The sequence below is a fragment of the Scyliorhinus torazame genome, chromosome 5 (genome assembly GCF_047496885.1).
Source record: "Scyliorhinus torazame isolate Kashiwa2021f chromosome 5, sScyTor2.1, whole genome shotgun sequence".
In the NCBI taxonomy this organism is placed as follows: Eukaryota; Metazoa; Chordata; class Chondrichthyes; order Carcharhiniformes; family Scyliorhinidae; genus Scyliorhinus; species Scyliorhinus torazame.
Genome location: NC_092711.1, coordinates 147,695,070 through 147,712,125, shown reverse-complemented (window position 1 = coordinate 147,712,125; position 17,056 = coordinate 147,695,070).

The window sequence follows — 17,056 nt, the reverse complement described above, 5'->3', positions numbered from 1 at the left end:
TGGGAGAGATATATCAGCTTGGTTGACTTGAGCTCCAGCACCTTGCTTTTCTTCCTGCAGCTCTCTGGAAACACACAGACACATCCAAGCTGCTTTCTCAAACTGAAACCAAAAGCAGAAGTGAGCTCAGCTCCTCCCTGTCACATCACTTCAGTAATATGATCAGCTTAATCTGTTAAAGGTTCATTTCTTAAAGGTAATCTCACATGACATTGGTTTCAGCTTTTCAAAAGAAATACTATTCGGCGCCAGTGTGAGCACTTGCTGAAGAGGCCGCTGAATGACGGGAGGCCATTGGATCTGGGGTAGCTCTCGTTAATTTTATAGAAATGGGGCTGAAGTGGTGATAATTGGCTTCTCACCTCGCTACGGCGAGATCCTGATTTCACCAAGGGGAGTGGGCTGGTTGCATCGCAAACTTTTTGGCGCCTGCCGCGGATCTCGTTATGGGCATTTCCCGCTGTTCAGCGTCCTCGTTCCTCTTAATCGAGAGCGCAACGAGGCCGGAGAATCGCGCCCATAGTCTATAGTGTCAGCCGTGGCTCAGTGGGCAGCTCTCTCATCTCTGAGTCAGAAGGGTGTGGGATCACATCCCAGTCCAGAGACCTGAGGACAAAAATCCAATCCAACATTCCTGGTCCCAGCACTGAGGGAGTGCTGCACTGTCAGAACAGCATTTTTTCAAATAAGATGTTAAACTGAGGCCCTGTCTCCCCCCCCCCCCCCCCCCCCCCCAGGTGGGTGTAAAAGTTCCTCCAGCCACTATTTTGAAGAAGAGCAGGGGAGTTATCCCCGGTGTCCTGGTCAATATTTATCCCTCAATCAACATAACTAAAAACACATCATCTGCTCATTATCATTTGCTGTTTGTGGAAACTTTGGATACTAAGGGGCAATTTAGCGTGGCCAATCCACCTAAACTTTGCGCATCTTTGGACTATGCGAGGAAGCCAGAGCACCCAGAGGAAACTCAAGCAGACACGGGGAGAACATACAAACTCCACACATCTCTCATTACTTTAGACATGAATACAACAGAACTGTTTCTTACTATCCCTTTATCTGATTCTATATAATCCCTTATTTATGGTTTCAAATGTTGAGGCTAATCAGAGCTTGAAGGTCTCTCTTGCCAGTACATTTATCCTCATTGCACATTCTTTACATACTCAGAAAGTGAGCATTACATTTTTACAGCAATTAAAACTGTCTTTTAACGTAACAATTGATTCATTAACTGTAACTCAATTAAAGCTCACTACTTATTCAATCATCTGTTTCTGATCAGTAGCTAATTAATTCAGTAATCTTCAATTGATACATTTGGTTAATACAGGATACAGTAGTTCAAAAAGACAGTTTTGTAGAATACAATAGCTTACTTTCTTACTAATTTTGATCGGATGGACCAATGAATCTTATTCTTGAGCCAGATTTTGGCAGTATATGATGACCCAGTAGCTTTTCAAAATTTTGGAATGAGTAGTTTAAACAATTTCCACTACTTCAGCAGTTTCTGGAAACATTTTGGTTTATACAGTATTCATTTTTAATTAGAAGTCCACTCATGTGCTAGAGTTTAACATTGCTTCCTTGACCTTGTTACTTATGGATGAAGATTATTTTAAAATTAAATTTTATTACTAAGGCATACCTAATCGTTCCCCACATGACAGCAGTGACTACACTTCAAAAGCACTTCACTGGATGTAAAATGTGTGAGGAGATCCTGTGGTCATGAAAGGTGCTATAGAAATGTAATTTCATTTTAGAAATAGTCCCCAGACTTGGACATATCATACTCGGCTCACTCACAATGATCATTAATAAAGATTGAGTCGTAGTTTTGTGTAACAACCATGCCTTTCACTCCATTTCAAATACCTTGTGAGAAACCAAACGTAGGATATTGTGAAATGATTTAATTTAAAACAGAACGAGTTATTGTGATTTGAGATTCACAGCCTGACAATTGTGCAGGAAGTAAATTCAACGAGAGCTTTCAAAATTGAACTGGACACACTCTGGAAAGAAGTATAAACTTTCAGGGTACTGGGGTTAATGGGAATGATGGGTAGAATGGCCTTCTTCTGTGCTCTCTGAAACCCGTTTGCATTTAAAGAAATTGGTAAACATCTGGAGCCCATTCCCTACGATGGGGGTAGAAGCAGCGATGATGGAATGTTTCCAAAAGGAAATTGGATGGGGACCTGAGGGAAATAAAATGACAGGTATAGAACAAGGCGATGGTTCGATCTACAGAGAGCCAGCATGGACTCAATGGGCCCATTGGCCCCATTCCCAACCCTAATTCCTGTTTGATCTAAAAAGAGAAAATTCAGTTGCTCCAATCTCTCCAACTCACTGAAGTCCCTCATCCCTGGTACCATTCTTGTAAATCTCCTCTGCACCCTCTCTTTTCCTCTTCACATTCCTATAGGAGCTTTTCCAGTCAGTTTTTATGTTTCTCACCAGTTTGCTCTCAAATTCTATTTTCTCTTTATCAGTTTCTTGATCCTCCTTTGCTGAACTCTAAAACAAGTTCCCAATCCTCAGGCTTACTACTATTTAACTTTCCTTGTTCGCAACGGTTGTATCACTTTTCCTGTTGGATTTCAGTTCCCAAAAGGAATCGATAGTTGGTGTATATATGAGAAATGAGAGGCGCCAAAGTTCCGGCAAGGGGGAGGGAGAAAGTGAAATAGAGGGAGAGAGGGCCTCGTGTGAGGGACAATGTTGAGAAGGTGGACCCTTCATGGATAACCTCAGCCAGTACGACAGTTGAACCCCTGCTATTGGAGTCACTCCACATCGTGAACCAGCCATCCAGACAACTGAACTAACTGACCCCCCTCCCCTCCCCCCCCCCCCCCCGGCAGATATATAATAATTCCTTAAATATTAGCTATTGCCTGTCTCTCATTATACCATTTAATGTGGTTTCCCAGTCCCCCTCCGACAACTTGCCCCTCATACCCTGATGGTGTTTCTCACAGAAGAAAACTCAGATAAATTAAACAAAAACATGTAACCACCAGGGCCCATTGTCATGGCAATGTGGTATAATTTGGGAGGATCCAAACAGAAATGCAAACTAATTTTCGGCTCACTTCCAAACACCCCTTCACTCTGATCCTTGTGAAATTTGAAACAAGGAATTTGCAACAAGGCTCAAAGAGCGTCCACCCACCGGAGGCAAAGCCATGAGACTGCCAAGTCCAGCAGAAAGAAACCCTCCGACCCTCCCCATTGACCAACTGTCAGAATGAACAAAATTCAGTCCTAGATGTAATTGAAGCAGATACAATAACAGAGAATCCAACCCCTGTAATCACTTGTGAACTTGTTGGTGTCTCAGCAGGTGCGATGAATCAAGCGTTCCCTTCCCTCACCGAGGGGTGATCGGCTTCTCCCCAGTGTGAACTCGCTGGTGTTTCTTCAGGCTGGATAACTGAGTGAATCCCTTCTCACACTGAGAGCAGGTGAACGGCCTCTCCCCAGTGTGAACTCGCTGGTGACTCTGCAGGTGGGTGAACTGAGTGAATCCCTTCTCACACTGAGAGCAGGTGAACGGCCTCTCCCCAGTGTGACTGCGTCGATGATTCTCCTCCACCTTCGCCAAACAAACCTCCAGATGCCGCTGGTTCTCCAGCATCCTGCACCTTTTATTAGCAGTGTGAGAAATGATCAGCCCCCGAGCATAAACTTTACACGTCTCCCACAAAATGGAGGGGGAAATCCCAGGGGTCGAGTTAACCAAAAGGAAGAACTCAAACTCTTCCTGAAAGTGCAGAATAAATGAACTCGGGGAGGCTCCAAACCTCCACATTCTCGACCTGGGGGTGAGCCCTCGAGCAGAAACTCCAGACAAACGGGGGAAGGTCTGCGATTACGATGCTCCCTGTGGTGCAAGTGGACACCAGGTGTAGGATCGTCCTCGGCACAAAGAAGTCGGCGATTCTAGTCTGACATTGCTGTGGGGCTGGAAAGAACGTAAAATCTCTGCTTCTCGGGTACAAAGTTCTCTAAACATCCACATAACCCACCTCCTCACTGTTATGATCCCGGACCAGACCCCAACAGTGGCTCGGATACTGGACACAAACCCCAATATTTTATTTGTGTTTTGTAAGACTGTGAGGAAAGGATACCTCACTCCAGGAGTGATTTTACAAAAAATAGGGCCATGCTGTATGAAAACAAACTTTATTACTGACACAATATTAAAATAAATTTAACACCACACCAGGAAACCGCTGACAATTAGTCCTTAAACAATGCTAATCAATACCCTTAACTGCTACCTTTATTCCCACTCAAACAACAAAAACACATCTCAGCTCTCAATCCACCGTTAAACACAGTTAGCCCTCAGCAATACCTGCTTTACACAGATGTTCTTTGAGAGAGATATTGTGTCACCACTTTAAAGACAAGGTCTCAATCCTGTCAGAACCATGAAGAAACTTGGGAAGTTGTTTCAGCTTAGACCATGGACCATAGAATTTACAGTGCAGAAGGAGGCCATTCACCCCATCGAGTCTGCACCGGCCCTTACAAAGAGCACCCTACTCCAGCCTACGTATCTACACTATCAGCATAACCCCCACTTAACCTTTTTGGGCACGAAGAGCAATTTAGCATGGCCAATCCACCTAACCCGCACATCTTTGGATGGTGGGAGGAAACCAGAGCACCCGGAGGAAATCCATGCAGCCACAGGGAGAATGTGCAGACTCCACACAGACAGTGACCCAGCCGGAAATCGAACATGGGACCCTGGAGTTGTGAAGCAATTATGCTAACCACTATGCTACCTACTGCCTATGTGAGCTTGTTTCAGCTCACCTTCTGAACTGCTTGGAAAGAAACTGCGAATCTAGCTCCAGACTGAACTGAGATGCTTGACCACTGCTCATATCTTGAACTAATTCTCAACTAAAACACTTCTTGCATGCAAAACGCCTGATACCGTGGCTCCTCCCAGAACTGACATCATCTTACCAAGCTGAAATCTAATTAACTCCACAGGGAATCCCCTTCATCCAAACAACTTACCATGAGCCCACGCTTTGTACGATGCTTTAATTGCACCTCTGGCTCCAGAACCCAGTTGTCTTTCAAACTAGGATTTCTTTTAGAAACATGGCTGCAGCAGTCACACACACTAACTCAGGCTTTTAGCCCTCACTGCGCCAAATACCCAGAATACAAAATCTCTGAAATTCCTACAGTCATCAAATTACAAGCCGAGGCCAACGCCCAGGCCTGCAGCGTGGGGATGTTGGTGGTAACCGGGAGCTTATCTACCAGAGGATTTAAGTGGCAATTGAAGTCACCAACCACAAAAGAGTTAATTGAAGCTAACTGCAAAATCCTTTATAATGAACTCGGGGGAGCAATTTGGGGATCCATAAACATTCATTATTGAAACAACACCTCCATTCACCGAACCTCTCATGATCACATATCTACCTCCTTTGTCCTTGGTGCAGGTTTCAACCTTAAAAGTGATATTTTTATTAATAAGCATCGCCACACCCTTGCTACTTGACGAAACGGAGGCAAAAAACGTGGCCCACCCAATCCTGCCTCAATTTAAAGTATTCCTCATCATCCAGATGAGTTTCCTATAATAAAGCTATGTCGACTTTCTCCTTAAGAAAAGAGAAGATCTTTTTCCTTCTGATAGGGTGATGGATGCCCCGTAAATTTCCTGAGAAAATTTGCAGATTTACGTCCGCCATTAGTTAGGCGACAGAGAGAACAGGAACAGATTTTCACCTATAATCGAGCGTGCCCCCATTACCCCCTCCTCCAACTCACTTTACATCGGAGGCACCAAAGTCTCCCCAAACTGCTCCTTTCACTGATGATAACCCCATCTGTACCAGAGTAGGATAAAGTCAACAACACATAAACCCTCCCATAATAACAAAAATACAAAAGAATCACCACCACAATAGATCCAAGGGGACATTTCTCAACAAGACTGAGGACCCGGAGGATTAACCCCACGGCCAGACTGTCGTTACCCTCAGGATACCTTCTCCAAAATGAGGAGAAGAAAAGGGCCAACAAGGGAATGGGGATTGAATGTCCATCCCGTATTTTAGACCCACCCATGAAGACCTGCATCCACCACCACCCACCCTTTGGCAATGGCACCACTCGGTTCTGCCATGGTTAACGCTTGGATAATAATAGAAAGACACGACCCTAGATAAGATAATCCGAGTCCCTGCAACACTTGAGGAGAAGAAGACATTCAGTCGGCGCTCACAGAATAACAACTCCCTTCAACAGGATAAAATATAACAAATTCAGACAACAACACCATGATAGGAAAGAGTCCGGATTAGAGCCTGTGTTAGTCCGAGCTGCAAACCATTCCTCCAAATTCATGCGTTTCATGGATTTAGCGAAGGCCAATGCAGTAGTCGGATTATCGAAGGACTTGACGGAGTTGTCGGATACAATTTTCAGGGTCACAGAATAAAGCGACATAATTCACTGTAAGGTGAGGTGGGAGCCAGGTCTCACCTCACCTGACCCTTCTCCAGGACCCTCTGGTAATCTTTCAAGTTGTGGAAGTGAATGATTACAGGCCTGGGATGAAAACTATCCCTCGGCCTCAAAGACAGGATCTGATGCCCTTTCTAATTGGAAACACCCAGGCTTCACATCCAGCTTGAGAAAACGTGGCAGCCGGTCCTCGAAGAACCGAACAGGAGCCTCACCCTCCACACCTTCTGGCAGGCCGACGACTCGAATGTTCTTTCTCTGACCCTCGGTTCTCCAAGTTCTCCAGGAGTCCCCCACATCACTTGGCCGGTTTCCAAGGATTGAATTTGTGCCTCCGCCGAGGAGGCATCTTGCTCAACGTTCAGGATTCTCTCCTCCGGATCATCGAGCCTCTTCATGGTGTTTTACAGCTCGGCTTCATGAGCTCACAGATATTGAGTCAGCACACTCAGCCTCTGGTCAATAACACGGAGAATGTCGCTGACATAGATCGGCCAATGATCCTACAGAATAGATGAGCAGGCTCGATGGGCCGAATGGCCAACTGCAGCTCGTATTTGTTATGATCTCTGTGTTCAGGACAGGAAGCAGTGAGCATGGATCTGTCAATCAGCCTGAATCAGCACCGTCAGGAGAATTGGGAGGATGAATATTAGATACAGCAGAGTGAGAATGGAGGGAGAGTGTGTGGGACGGAGATTTACAGCTTTTGGGGAATGAGAGAGGAAAGAATGTTCTCTAGAAACTGGAACTTTCTGTTCTGAATTTCTGTCCTGTACTGACAGTGATGTCTTTTGTAAATTGTTTTTACAGGATATTAGAAGAGGAGGAATTACAGACAGAAATCTCATACTTCACGTCTCAATCTGGCTGAGTCTCTCAATTCCTTGGAACTGAATATCACCGGACTTTGTATCTCGAAGGAGAATATTTGTGAGAAATAAAAGGCTTCAACTGATAGTCAAACCTGGAGAGACACGAGGACACCCAAAACATGGAGAAACCGTGGAAATGTGGAGACTGTGGGAAGGGATTCAGGGTCCCATCTCAGCTGGAGGTTCATCGGCGCATTCACACTGGGGAGAGGCCGTTCACCTGCTCTGTGTGTGAGAAGGGATTCGCTGAGTTATCCACCCTGCAGAATCACCAGCGAGTTCACACTGGGGAGAGGCCGTTCACCTGCTGTCAGTGTGAGAAGGGATTCACTTGGTTATCCAACCTACGGACACACCAGCAAATTCACACTGGGGAGAGGCCGTTCACCTGCTCTCAGTGTGAGAAGGGATTCACTCGGTTATCCCACCTGCGGAAACACCAGCGTGTTCACTCTGGGGAGAGGCCGTTCAACTGCTCTCCGTGTGAGAAGGGATTCACTTGGTTATCCAACCTATGGACACACCAGCAAATTCACACTGGGGAGAGGCCGTTCAACTGCTCTCATTGTGAGAAGGGATTCACTCGGTTATCCCACCTGCGGAAACACCAGCGTGTTCACTCTGGGGAGAGGCCGTTCAACTGCTCTCAGTGTGAGAAGGGATTTATTACTTCATCGATCCTGTGGACACATCAGCGAGTTCACACAGGGGAGAGGCCGTTCACCTGTTCTCAGTGTGGGAAGGGATTCACTCGGTTATCCAACCTGCAGAGGCACCAGCGAGTTCACACAGGGAGAAGGCGTTAACCTGCTCTTAGTGAGAGAAGGGATTCAGATATCCATACACCCTGCAGGAACACTAGTGAATTCACACCTGGAAGAGGCCATTCACCTGCTCTGAGCAGGGGAGACATTCAATGATCCGTCCCAACTACGGAGACACTAGCGAGTTAATTCTGGGGAGAGACCATTCATCTGCTCTCAATGTGGGGAAGGGTATTGTGATTCATCACACGTGTTGTGACTCCAACAAGTTCACAATAAATTACAGATGTTGGCGCCGTTGTTATTGTTTCTGCTCTCACTGACATCCAGGACTGCATTTTGTTCATTCTGACATCTGGTGAATGGTGATGATTGGAGGGTTTCTTTCTGCTGGACTGGCCGGTCTAACACCTCTGCCTCCGGTGGGCTGACCATTTTTGAGGCTAGTTGCGATTACCTGGTTCCAAGTTTGACGAGGAGCACAGAATGAAAAGGTGTTTGCACATTGGAAGATATTTAGTTCCCAAAGCAGCCACGTTGCCATTAAGATGGGCTATGGTGGTTACATGGTTCTTCTGTCTAATTTATCTGGGTGTTTCTCGCAGAAGGAAACTGTCATGGTATGAGGGGCAAGTTGTCTGTGGTAGATTGGGAAATTATAATAAACATACCACTGAAAGTGGCAACGCAGGTGGATAAGGAGCTAAGAGGGCAGGCGGCATGCTTGTCTTCATTGGTCGGGGCATTGAGTATGAAAATTGAGCAAGTCATGCTGCAGCTGTACAGAGCCTTAGTTAGGCCACACGTGGAATATTGCCTATAATTCTGGTCACCACATTACCAAAAGGATGTGGAGGCTTTGGAGAGAGTACAGAGGAGGTTTACCAGGATGTTGCCTGGCCTGGAGGGTATTAGCTGTCAGGAGAGGTTGGATAAACTCGGATTGTTTTCATTCGAGTGATGGAGGATGAGGGACGACCTGATAAAAGTTTACAAAATTCTGAGTGGCACGGACAGAGTGGATAGTCCAAAGCTTTTTCCCAGGTTGGTAAAGTCAATTACCAGATGACATAGGCTTAAGGTGCGAGGGGCAAAGTTTTAAAAATATTTTATTAAGGCATTTATGCTTTTATAACAATAAGCAATACAAATGTAAACATAGTTCAGTGTGTAAACATGCCTCCATCTCCCACTGCTCCCGCCTTATCTGGACACAAAATAGCCTAACTCTTCCCCCCCCCCCCTATCCCATCACCCCCACCCTCCCCTTTATTGCCTCTGCTGACAGTTTAGTTTTCTCTGAAGAAGTCGATAAACGGCTGCCACCTCCGAACGAACCCTAACGTTGATCCTCTCAGGGCAGGGGCGGATCTACTCTGAGACTAATGAAGCTTCAGCTTCAGGGCCCCTAATCCCAGAGGGGCCCCAGAAGCGACTTTACAAGGCAGTCATAAATTAATTGGCAGGACTTCACTAAAGCAGATAAGTCAGTGCTGGGTCCCAGGTTAAAAGGAAAGTGATTATTCTGCTGCAAAAATGCGATCAGGAAATGCTGAGGATCAAAATTTGCCTCCTCTTCCTAATGTAGCTGTGTCTCGATGAAGAGTGTCACCCCGCGTAAGTGTTTGGGTTAATGCCAGTGTGTGTGTGATTGGGTATTCAAAGAATGCTGATGTGGCCTGGCTCACGGGACTGCTCTCCCCTCATGCACTCTTCACTTGGTCAGTTTCACTCGGGTCACATATTTTGCAGCTGTGTATCGGAGGAATGAGAAAGAGCTGGCTCCAAACCTCAGCACAAACACTGGCGCCCTGCTTTGCTAGTTTTGTCTTCAGCCATAGTGTTGATACATTCTGTCCCAAGGCCCTTTCTCTGCCTTCTTTGAAACGCAAAGCTCACTCAGCCTGGGAACTCACGGTGTGAATTCAGATGCCCCCCTTTGCCGGTTTGCTATTTCACTCTCCCAGCCTTCATCTCAGTTTTTACCAGCAGAACTCTCTGTTGCTGTCTAATTCGTACACAAGTGCGATGTGCTGTGCTGACACCCTGGTCCTGTGCTGTCAGCTCCAATATGCCGAGATATGTTTTTGAATGCACATATTTCATTTTGCTCTCCGGCACTTGGGATGTTGTGAGTGTGTACGGTAGCCCATGCAGCCTCTGCTTTTGTTTCATGAGTTTTCAGGTTTGCCGTAACATGTTATGATTGCTGCACTTGACAATCAATGATAAACAAACAAAAGAAAAAAAACCTTTGCAGTCCTGTGCGTGAGAGCAAACCACAATGTATCCGGTGAAACATTATACAGACAGGTGTCACTGTACCAATGTTCATTATAGAGTCAGAGATACAGGTCTCACTGTACCAGTGTTTATTGTAGAGTCAGTGGCACAGGTCTCACAGCACCAATGTTCATTATAGACATGTATTTGAAGGTTATCTTCTGCTATCATCTTTACTTTCGTTTGTTAAAGAACTCAGAGAAAATTCAGCCGATAGGATTGCACACTATGAATCAGAAGCAAAAGGTTAGTGTGAAGATATCACACAAGTTATTCTGATTCTTCCAAACGCATTGTTACAAGGAAATTTTGAGATGGAACAAGTGGTATTGCTTCTTTGAGAGGAGCTTACAAATTTAGGATAGAAGTTCTATATCAACTCTATGGCTGCTTGATAATCCAGTTACGCAAGAGGATTGACCCATATGAGCAGATTGCGAAAAGGTTAGAGTTCCTCTCAGAATGGTGAACGATTCTGAAATTGATGAGGACAGTATTAAACTTATAATATCGTATTACAAAGATGATATTGACCACAAATTAGTAAACAAGTGTTATCAGTTCAAAGAATATTTGCACCTTAGGAAATCCCAGCACACAGAAGCAAACACGCCATCTAAAATGCAATGCGCACAAGTTCTTCAGCTTATTTGTGAGCAACACCTCATTGAAGTGTTCCTCAATATTACTACTGTGCTTAAGCTGTACTTTACAATGCCTATCACGAGCTATGAAGCAGATCACAAGCTATTAAGCAGAACGGAATTTTTCAAAGCTATCATTTATAAAGAACAAATTTTGGTCTACCATGACTGAAGAGCGCTTAAATTCTTTATGCATATTGTCTCTAGAAAATAACATTGCAAGGAAGCTCTCATATGACAAAGCTGTACGTAAATATGTTGCTAGAAAAAACAGAAAAAAGAGTATTTTGTAAAATGTGCTTCATGTAGTATGTATTCTCATAGGTGTCTAAAATAAAAGATTATATTGACCGTGGTCTTTTCTATGTTTTATTTCATCATTCTATGATGCATCATGCATGTATATAACATTTCCCTAATTTTCATCCCACCAGAACTCGAAAACTATAAGCATAGGAATTTTTTATTCACACCGGTGACTTTGACATGTGAGATAATCCAGTATAGCAATTTTAATCAAAATCTGAGATATAGTGGTTAAAGTTTTAAGAAATTGTGGTGATCTGTCGAGGAACAACCCCATTGAAGAAGATAACAGTGGTTACCCAGACCCCGTTGCTGGTTGCCCCCATAACAGTTCAAGCTTCAGGGCCCCAAAAATGTAGGTCCGCCACTGACTGTGGTTCCTGTGAAACTTGCAACACGACATCCGGCGGACATTCATCAGTAATTCGAAATATCACATTTCAAATTCCAAAACATTGATAGTTAATCTTTTTCGCAATTAGGTTTTGATCAAAATTTGAATAGTTTCCAAAATTTTGTTGATCTTTTTCTCAAGTAAAACTATCACGTTTGCTGAACATGCACAAACTCCCCTGTTTCATACCGTGCAGAAACATTAAAACTTACTCATCTGTAATTATGAGGCAAAGTTTCCTGGTTCAGATTTGTTGTTAAACATGAACAGAACACGTCATCTCACAGCCATGGGATATTTACACTTCCACAAGTTTTGAATGAGATCCTTTCTTCCCCGGCTCCACAGTGGGTGGGAGAGGGACAAGCAGCACGATTTTACCCCAACTCTCCATTCACCCGCTGCCAGCAGAACGCGGGGACTGCAGCTTCAATCAGCGGGTTACTGCCCATCTCAGGGACACTCCAACCAGGAGCAAACCTCCCAATACACCGAGCACAGGCTCAGAAACATGCAGGTAGATTATACCCCGCTCACTTAACCTCCGAGCAGCATTTACACAATCCCTCAGTCAGTGGAACATCCTTTGAGCTTCTTCTGTTGTATTCAGCTCCTGTGACCTCAATGGACTGAACACTTTCAGTTAGACGTCTTGTTGTCATCACGTTGGAGATTTGCACCCAGATCTGGGAGATATTTGTGTCTGTGAGCAATAAAATCTGGCCCAATACCATCCAAATTTTCACTTGCATCAACATCTCTCCCATTTGCAGCCAATCACTGTCCGTTTTTTCCTGCCTCTGTATTTGTTCTCCACCTGCTGCACTTGTGACTTTTTCAGCTCTGATGTGAAACGACAAATGTCATTGAACTGAGTCTGGCAGAGCTATTTTCTGTGAAACTGCGATTCAGCTTCATTGAAGGTTTTGGTGGACAACAATAATTCATCATTCCCTGACCGGGAATCGAACCCGGGCCGCGGCCGCGAATCCTAACCACTAGACCACCAGGGAAACTGACAAGGAAAGTTTTAACCCGGGTTTACAGAATATCATTCACCTTTTATTTTCATTTCGAACTTTTGATTAGAAATATACAAAATAACATTTTTAGAATGAACAGAAGTGACATCTTCAGCCAATCACAACACCGATTGTTGTTCGCTGTAACATGAAATCGACAGTGAGGTGAAATAGTCCCAAAAGCTGCTCATGTGTAACTTCCAATTTCCTAAACCCACCAACCTTATCACTGTGGTCCCTGTGAAACTGACAACACAACATCCGGCGGACATTCATCAGTAATTGGAAATAACTCATTTCAATTTTTGAAAACATTGATAGTTAATCTTTTTCGCAATTAAATTTTGATCAAAATTTGAATAGTTTCCAATTTTTGTTGATCTTTCTCTGAAGTGAAACTATCACGTTTGCTGAACATATACAAACTCCCCTGCTTCACACTGGGCATGAACAATAAAACTTACTCATCTGTAATTATGAGGCAATATTAACACAACACGTCATCTCACAGCCTTGTGACACTTCCACAAGTTTTGAATGAGATTATTTCTTGCCTGGCTCCACAGTGGGTGAGAGAGGGACAAGCAGCAGGATTTTACCCGAACTCTCCATTTACCCGCTGCCAGCAGAACTCTGTGTCTCTACCCGGCTTCAGCAAAGTAATTTAACCTGGCCGATGGCAACGACTAGTAAACCCAATAAAAAGCGGCTTTTCTTCAGGGAAATTATGTGCTCAGACCTTAAAGAAGGCAACCAGAGGTTATTCCAAACAGCAATTTAATATTTGGGGATGCAATCTCCGCAGATTGGCAAACTGTAAATTGTAGAGAAAAAAAAGCTTCCTTTTCTCCGTTACCTGTTGCTATAATGGGCGTGGTGCGCGTTAATAAAACTGAAATAGATATCGACACACTGATTTCTTATCACTGAATTGGATCCGCTCACACTGATGTCCCCCCCCCTGGGGCTCTGGACTAACCTGATTTCTGAACATGGATCGGAGACTTGCTGAACTTTCCTCCCAAGCTCAAGTTAACCACAATTAACTGGACATGTTCAGGACTTTCTTTCTGATGTGGAATTAGCTCAGACACAGTGGAGGCTGCCACGTTTCTGCGGGAATGGACAACAATGAATAGGGGTGCGGTTAAAAGGCAGGGGAATGGCCCTAAATCATGATTCTCATTTGGAGAGCCGGTTCAGACACCATGGATCAATTGGCTTCCTTCTGTGCAGTAACACTTCATTGAAGCTGCGATGGGCACTAAAGTGAAAGTAACCATGGTGAACTGGACCGCCTATGTCCGTTATTTATATCTGACCTTCCTCAATGTGTCCGTCTGTAACTGAACCTCCCAACACTGAATGTAATCGCAATAACTTGGGACTGTCTATTATGAAAGCTGTCGTGTCGAACTGGGCTCAGTGTAACCTTTCTGATCTGGGCGAGTATTCACAATATATATTGATGATTTAGATGAAGGAACAAAATGTAATATTTCCAAATTTGCAGATGACATCAAGTTGGGTGAGCGGGTGAGCTGTGAGGAGAATGCAGAGATCCTATAGTGTGAATTGTACAAGGTGAGTGAGTGGGTAAATGAATGGCAGATGCAGTATAATTGGGATAACTGCGAGGTTATCCACTTTGGTTGTAAAACAAGAAGGCAGATTATTATCTGAATGGCCATAAATTAGAAGAGGGGAATGTGCAATGAGACCTGGGTGTCCTCATACACCAGTCACTGAAGGTAAGCATGCAGGTACAGCAGGCGGTAAAGAAGCCAAATGGCATGCTGGCCTTCAGAGCGAGAGGAATCGAGTACTGGAGCAGGGATGTGTTGCTGCAATTCTACAGGGCCTTGGTAGGCAACACCTAGAATATTGTCTGCAGCTTTGATCTCCTTATCTGAGGAAGGATGTTCTTGTTATAGAGGAAGTGCAGCGAAGGTTTACCAGGCTAATTCCTGGGATGGCAGGACTGAAGTATGAGGAGAGATCGGTTAGGATTTTATTCATTGGAGTTCAGAAGAATAAGGGGGGATTGCATAGAAACCTATAAAATTCTAACAGGACTGGACAGGGTAGATGCAGGAAAGATGTTCCTAATGGTGGTTGTCCAGAACCAGGGGTATGAGGTTACGAGGTTAACGATTTAGGACAGAGATGAGGAGAAATTTCTTCACACAAAGATGGTAAGCCTGTGGAATTCGTTACCGCAATTGAGTCCAAAACATTGTATGGCTTCGAGGAGCAGTTATATATAACGCTTTGGGCTAAGGGACCAAAGGAGATATGGGGGAAGGAGGGATTTGGCTCCTGAGTTGGATGTTGAACCATGATCATACTGAATGGCGGAGTGGGCTTGAAGGGACGAAAGGCCTCCTCCTCCTGCTCCCATTTTTTCTATGTTTCTATGAATGTAACGGTGCTGAACTCGAACTTCCCACATTGAAACCAACTGGACGTAGCTGGAAATGCTCCTAATTAATATACAGATGTTTGAATGAAGCTGGGTGCACAGTTTCAGAGTTATTTGTAAAAGGGGCTGTGCTGCCATCTCATCACTGGCACTGAGTAAATAATCACGGGGAGAACCTGACCGTGTTTCCCATTAGGGCTCTGGTCAATCATCCATTAAACCACTAACTCGGCATTATCGGCTTGAAGCCGCGCACACGTCCTGTTTTCATCATTCCAACCCAACGTTTATTATTCTGTTATAGTTAATGAAGGGATGGAATTGGGAGCATTCTGTCTCTCTGTCTATTTTAAGTTGCAGCTGTGTCAGAACATCTGTAAAGTCTGGCAGCAGCTGCACTAATAAGACCATAAGATATAAGAGCTGAAATAGGCCACTCGGCCCATCGAGTCTACTCCGCCATTCAATCATGGCTAATATTTTTCTCATCCCCATTCTCCTGCCTTCTCCCCATAACCCTTGATACCCTTATTAATCAGGATCCTGGGCAGCACGGTGGCGCAGTGGTTAGGCCTCATAGCGCCGAGGTCCCAGATTCGATCCCAGCTCTGGGTCACTGACCATGTGGAGTTTGCACATTCTCCCCGTGTTTGTGCGGGTTTCACCTCCACAACCCAAAGATGTGCAGGGTAGGTGGATTGGACAAGCTAAATTGCCGCTTAATTGTAAACAATGAATTGACTACTCTAATTTTTTTTTTTTAAAATTAATCAAGAACCTATCTATCTCTGTCTTAAAGGCACTCAGTGATTTGGCCTCCACAGCCTTCTGCGACAAAGAGTTCCACAGATTCACCACCCTCTGGCTGAAGAAATTCTTCCTCATCTCTGTTTTAAAGGATCATCCATTTAGCCTGAGATGGTGTCCTCTGGTCTTTAAGACAGAGACAGATAGATTTTTGATCAATAGGGGGTTCAGGAGTTATGGGGCGAAGGCAGGAGAATGGGGATGAGAAAAATATCAGCCATGCTTGAATGGCGGAGCAGACTCGATGGGCCGAGTGGCCTAATTCTGCTCCCATGTCTTATGGTCTTATGGTCATTGCGGGCATCTTGCTCCAAATGGCCCTTTATCATCTGTCAGTTCTTCTGGCTCAGGTTGACACCAAAAGGCTCAGGCAGCTATGAGGAGAAGGTCTCAGAGTTAACAGTGGGTTCAGCCAACATCACTACTCAAATTCTTAAATCAATAATTGTCCCTTCGCTGCTCTCAGCTTGAGAATTTTATCAAACAATGTGATTGACGAGTTTACGAACGGGGTGATAGAACATAGAACATTACAGCGCAGTACAGGCCCTTCGGCCCTCGATGTTGCACCGACCTGTGAAACCACTCTAAAGCCCATCTACACTAATCCCTTATCGTCCATATGTCTATCCAATGACCATTTGAAAGCCCTTAGTGTTGGCGGCAGGGCATTCCACGCCCTTACTACTCTCTGAGTAAAGAACCTACCTCTGACATCTGTCTTACATCTATCTCCCCTCAATTTAAAGCTCTGTCCCCTCGTGCTAGACATCAACATCCGAGGAAGAAGGCTCTCACTGTCCACCCTATCCAATCCTCTGATAATCTTGTATGCCTCAATTAAGTCACCTCTTAACCTTCTCTCTAATGAAAACAGCCTCAAGTCCCTCAGCCTTTCCTCATAAGATCTTCCCTCCATACCAGGCAACATTCTAGTAAATCTCCTCTGCACCCTTTCCAATGCTTCCACATCCTTCCTATAATGCGGCGACCAGAATTGCACGCAATACTCCA